We start from the raw sequence: 6,158 nt of genomic DNA on the forward strand, positions 1-6,158 counted from the left end.
GACAACGAATCGGGAAGGGATGGAAGGGTGGGTCTCCCGCCGGCCGCCCGGGTTCCCGCCGCCCACTGACCCTCGGGTCCAAGTCAGCGACGCCGGCTCAGAGCAGCACAGCGCTCGGGTCCCGATCCCTCAGCGCAGCCACGCCCCCTGCGTGCGCGCGGCCGCCCCGTACGACCCCGCGCCGGCTCCGGGCACGCCCCACGCCGGCCTCTTAGCCGGACCGCGCCTGCGCCATGAGTTCTGGGTGTGCGGCCGCCCAAGCGCCCCCACGCCGGGTCAGCCGGACGGCGCAGCGCGGGGGGTGACGGGAGTGCGCCCGGCCGCGCGCCACGAGAGCAGGCTGGGCGGCGTACAGGGCGCGAGGGCCGGGTCTGAGGAGGGAGGGGAGCGGCGGGGGCCTGGCTGCGCAGAGTGGGGCTGCCGCGGCCGTCGCCCTCGCGTCAGCTGGGCGCTTCGAGCGCCGGGGAGGGCTTGGGCGCAGAGGGGCGCGCGCTGCGGGACGGCGCGCCCGCGAAGCGCCCGGCTCGAGCCCTCGTCAGGGCCTGCTGGCCCGCTTCAGGCGGCGGCGGGCGCGGGGCGGGCTGCCGCACCGCCGAGGCCGGGCTCGGCGCTCGGGCGGACGCGCCGCGGCTCCTTCGTGAAGCGGCCCCTGCGGCGGCTGCGTTACGCCCGGGCTCGCGCTCTTCGATCTTTGAGACGCGAACCGGGCCGCGCGGGCGTCCCCGGGGGTGCGGGCTCCCCGCCGGAAGTGGGGAGCGGCGCCGGCGGGGACGCCGCCCGCAGGGCTCTCAGCGGCCGGGGAGTTGAACTTCCTGCCTCGGGGGAGGGGGTCGCCACGACCCGGCTCCCCGTGGGCCGGGCCCTCACAAAGGCCTTTTTGGGTCCAAATTGCTTTTTTTCTTTTAGATCGTCTTTTATGTATATATTTTTAAACTGTGCTAAGGTATACATGATATAAATCTTAGCGTTTTAGCCATTTTTCGGTGTACATCTCAGTGGCGTTAAGTACGTTCGCAGTGTACACCCTTCGCCACTACCCACCTCCAGCCTCCATTGCCCCCTCTCTTCGTTGGTGCCCGCTAAGGCTAGCCCTGGCTGGCGCTGCTTCCCCGGCCCTGGGGAGCTCCGTGCCCCTTGTCTGGATGAATTTGCCTATTCTCTTTCCCGCGTGAACGGAATCATGCATTATTTCTCTTAGAAGAATGTTTTAAAGGTTCATCCATGTTGTAGCATCTATCGGGATTTTTGTTCCTTTTTAAGGCTGAGTAATATTCCATTGTATGGATATGCCACCTTCCTTGGACCGTGATAGTCACTTGAGTCGCTTCTAACTCTAGGTTGTTGTGACTAATGCTGCCGCGAGCGCGGGCATGCGAGTGTCTGTTTGGGTCCCTGGCTTCACGTCTCACGTGCATCCCTAGGGCTGGAACTGCGGACTCATGGGGGAGCCTGTGTTGAACATGAGGCCCTGCCAAGCTTGCCCGCGGCGGTTGCATCATGCTAGATCCCCACCAGCAGCTCACAAGCATACCCACTTTTCCACGTCCTCATGAACACTTGTTCTTTCCTGCTTCTTTGATAATAGCCACCTGAACGGGTGTGAAGTGGTATCTTGTGGTTTTGATTTGCCTTTCCCTGGTGACTAGTGATATTCAGCATCTTTTCGTGTGCTTCTTAGCATTTGTATACCTTCTTTGGAGAAATGTCAAGTCCTGTGCCCATTTTTTAATTAGGTTGTTTGTTTTGTTGTTGTTGAGTTGTAGGAGTTCCTTGTATATTTTGGATATTAGTTCCTTATCAGATATATGATTTGCAAATATTTTCTCCCTTTCTGTGGGTTGTCTTTTTGCTCTTTTGATGGTTTCTTCTGATGCACAAAACTTTTTAATTTTGGAGTTATCTTTTTTTTTGAGGAAGATTAGCCCTGAGCTAACATCTGCTGCCGATCCTCCTCTTTTTGCTGAGGAAGACTGGCCCTGAGCTAACATCTGTGCCCATCTTCCTCTACTTTATATGTGGGACCCCTACCACAGCATGGCTTGCCAAGCAGTGCCATGTCCACACCTGGGATCCGAACTGACGAACCCCGGGCCACAAAAGCGGAACATGTGAACTTAACCACTGTGCCACCAGGCCAGCCCCGAAAAACTTTTTAATTTTGATAAAGTTGAATCACCCATTTTTTTCTTTTGTTGTTTTGCTGTCATATCCAAGAAATCATTGTCAAATCCAGTGTTGTGAAGCTTTTCCTGTTTTCTTCTGAGTTTTATAGTTTTACCTCCTGTGTTTAGTTCTTTGATCCAGTTTGAGTTTTTGTATAATTTGGTGTAAAGTAAGGGTCCAACTTCATTCTTTTGCATGGGGGATATCCAGTTTTCCCAGAAGCATTTGTTGGAAAGACTGTCCCCTCCCTAGTGAATGGTCTTGGCACCCTTGTCAAAAATCAGTTGACGATATATACAAGGGTTTATTCTGGGATCTCCGTTTTATTCCATTGGTTTCTATGCCTGTCCACACAGTCTTGATTATTATAGCTTCCTAGTAAGTTTTGAAGTCAGGAAATGTGAGTACTCTAACTTTGTTCTTTTTTTTGTGAGGAAGGTTGTTGCTGAGTGAGCATCTGTGCCCATCTTCCTCTATTTTATGTGGGACGCCACCAAAGCATGGCTTGCAGAGCAGTGCTAGGTCCGCGCCTGGGATCCAGACCTGCGAACCCTGGGCTGCCAAAGCAGAGTGCGTGAACTTAACTGCTACCCTGCTGGGCTTGCCCTCAACTTTGTTCTTTTTTTCAAGATTGTTTTGGCTAATTGGGGTCCTTTGAGATTCCATGTGAATTTTAGGATGGATTTTTCTATTTCTGCAAAAGACACCATTGGGATTTTGATAGGGATTACATTGAATCTGTAGATAACTCTGTGGTATAGATATTTTAACAATATTAAGCCTTCCAATCCATGAGTATGGAATATGCTTCCATTTATTTAGGTGTTCTTTAATTTCTTTCAGTGGTGTTTCATAGTTTTCAGTGTCCATGTCTTTTGCCTCTGGTTGAATTTGTTCTTATGTATTTTATTCTCTTTGATGTTATTGTAAGTGGGACTGTTTTCTTAACACCCTTTTTCAAATTGTTCGTTGTCAGAGTATAGAGATACAACCAAATTTTGTGAGTTGATTTTGTATCCTGCAACTTTGCTGAATGCATTTATTAGCTCTAACAGTGTTTTTGTGGAATCTTAAGGGGTTTCTACATGTGAGATCCTGTCATCTGGAACAGATAATTTTACTTCTTCTTTTCCAATTTGAATGCTTTTCTTTCTTTTTCTTGCCTTATTGCTCTGGCTAGGACTTTCAGTACTATGTTGAATAGAAATGGCAGGAGCAGCATCTTTGTCTTTCTCCTGATCTTAGAGGGAAAGCTTTCAGTATTTCTCCGTTGAGTATGATGTTGGCTGTGAGTTTTTCATATGTGGGCTTTATTGTATTGAGGAATTGTTCTTCTATTCCTAGTTTATTGAATGTTTTATCATGACGAGGTGCTGAATTTTGTCAAATGCTTTTTCTGTGTCAATTGAGATGATCATGTGTTTTTTTCTCCTTGATTGATATGGTGTATTATATTGATTTTGATATATTTTAAATGATTTTAACTTCCCTCTAGCTTGATCCTTAACAGGACCCAACTCTGCCTTTTCACAGACACAGTGGGGTGAGCTAACTTTGCTGAGAGCCCTCAAGCCCACCAAGTACCCAGCACGTGACCTCAAGGTTGTCAGTCTTTTCAATTTTAGACATTCTGGCAGGAATGTAGAGGCATCTCATTGTGGTTTCGATTTCCATTTTCCTGATAACTACTGATGCCCATGTTTTTATGTGGTTGTTTGTAATCTTTTATTAATTGGTAAGAATTTTTCTTATACATTCTGAATTAAAAAGTCTGTCAGGGACTGGCCTGCTGACATAGTGGTTAAGTTCGTGCACTCCACTTTGGTGGCCTGGGGTTTGTGGGTTCAGATCCCAGGTGTGGACCTACACACTGCTCATCAAGCCACGCTATGGCAGTGTCCTACATACAGGGTGGAGGAAGATTGGCACAGAAGTTAGCTTGGTGACAATCTTCCTCAAGCAAAAAGAGGAGGATTGGCAACAGACGTTAGCTCAAGGCCAATCTTCCTCACCAAAAAAAAAAAAAAGAAAAGAAAAGAAAAATAATGTCTTTGTCAGACATATGTATTGCAAATATGTTCTCTCAGTCTGTCACTTGCCTATTCATTTTCTTAATGGTGTCTTTTGAAGAGCAGAAGTTTTACCTTTTGATGGCTTGCACTTTTTGCACCCTAAGAAACTTTACTACCCCAGTGTCATGAAGATTTTCTCCTCTGTTTACCACTAGAAATTCTATTGCTTTATCTTTCACATGCTCATCTATGGTGTATTTTGAAGTAATTTTTGTGTGTGATGTGAGTTATGGGTTGAAGTTCATTTTTATCCCTACGGACATCCCATTATTCTAGCACCTTTTGCTAAAAAGACTATCCTCTTCTCTACTGCATTGCCTTGGCACTTTTGTTAAAATCTAATTACTACATTGTGTGGGTCTACTTTTGGACCCTCTATTCTGTTCCACTGATCTTCGTCCTTAGACCAAAATATCCTGTATTCTTTACTGAAACTTTATAGTAGGACTTGAGATCAGATAGTTTAAGGCCTCTGTGAGACAGTAGAAAATATACATTGTCTCTGCCCCTGGTTCCTGGCACCGGGCCCCTGAAACCTGTGTGATTTCCTGGGTGATAGGAGCTTCTTTTCTTCTAGTGAGGTGACTCCGGGTGGGCTCCCGGATGAGGACTGGTCACTGGAAAGACCAAGCCATGATTCGAAGCTTGGAATTTTCAGCCCCACTCCCCATTCTCTGGAGAAGGAAAAAGGAGTTAAGGATCAATCATGCCTACTGATGAAGCCTCCATAACATCCCAAAATATGGGTTTGGAGAGCTTCCAGGCTGGCGAACACATCCACACACGGGGAGGGTGACGCACCCCAAGTGCACGGGGACAGAAGCTCCTGCACTCGTGACCCTCCCAGACCTCGCCCTGTGTATCTCCTCATCTGGCCGTTCATACATGTCCTTTATCATCTCCTTTAATAAACTGGTCAACGTGAGCGTTTCCTGAGCTCTGTGAGCCACTCTAGCAAATTAACCCAACCAAGGAGGAGGACGTGGGAAGCTCCAATTTGTAGACAAACTGGACAGAAGTTGTGGGAAACCGGGAGGCCTACTGCTTGCGACCGGCCCCTGAAGATGGGGGCAGTTTTGTAAAACTAATCCCTTACCCAGTGGGGTCTGACACTATCTCCACGTAGATTGTGCTGGAATTGAGTTAAATTTAAGGACGCCCAGCTGGTGTCACAGAGAATTGCTTGATGTGGGGAAAGACCTCCCCTCTTGTGCATTTCCATCTAAGTTTAGAGTCACCTTGTTAATTTCTATAAAAAATCAGTTTGTTAATTTCTAATGGGGTTTTGGTTGAGGTTGTGTTGAATCTGTGAGTAGATCTGGGGATAGGGGACATCTTAACAATATCAAATCTTGGGGTCCATGAACAGATCATATCCCTTCATTTATTTAAGTCTTCACTAATTTCTTGCAGTCATTGTTACAGTTTCCAGTGCACAGATTTGCATGCATCTTGTTAAATTTATCCGTAAGCATTTTATGGGTTTTGATGCTACTGTAAATAGTACTTTTTAAACATTTCATTTCCCAATTGTTCATTGCGAGTATATAAATATAGAATTGATATTTTATCTCGAGCTCTTGCTAAATCCTGGTGGTCTGTTGTCGAGATTCGGCTCTCTCACTGCCGCAGCCCAGGTTTGTTTCCCGGTCAGGGAACCACATCGGTCGTCACACCGTGGCTGCTGCGTGTTGCCGTGATGCTGAAAGCTCTGCCACCAGGACCTCAAATACCAGCAGGGCCACGCACAGTGGACAGGTTTCAGTGGAGCTTCTAGACCAAGACAGACTAGGAAGAAGGACCTGGCCACCCACTTCCGAAAACACGGGCCATGAAAACCTTGTGAGCAGTGGAGCGTTGTCTGATACAGTGCTGGAAGGTGAGGGGACGGCGCAGAAAGACTGGGCAGGGTTCCACTCTGCT

General features: G+C 47.9%; 1 protein-coding gene across 2 annotated transcripts in view; it reads right to left on the bottom strand.

Annotated features, from left to right (window-relative positions):
• Positions 1 to 207, bottom strand: part of GNB1L (G protein subunit beta 1 like) — a 59,177-nt gene extending 58,970 nt beyond the window's left edge. For both annotated transcript variants that reach the window (XM_070516688.1, XM_014827152.3), the window contains exon 1: positions 71 to 207. The gene's annotated coding sequence lies outside the window, so the exon portion shown is untranslated. The remainder of the gene's footprint in view (positions 1 to 70) is intronic.
• Between the last annotated feature and the right edge of the window lie 5,951 nt (positions 208 to 6,158).

Source organism: Equus asinus, chromosome 8 (genome assembly GCF_041296235.1).
Source record: "Equus asinus isolate D_3611 breed Donkey chromosome 8, EquAss-T2T_v2, whole genome shotgun sequence".
Lineage (NCBI taxonomy): Eukaryota > Metazoa > Chordata > Mammalia > Perissodactyla > Equidae > Equus > Equus asinus.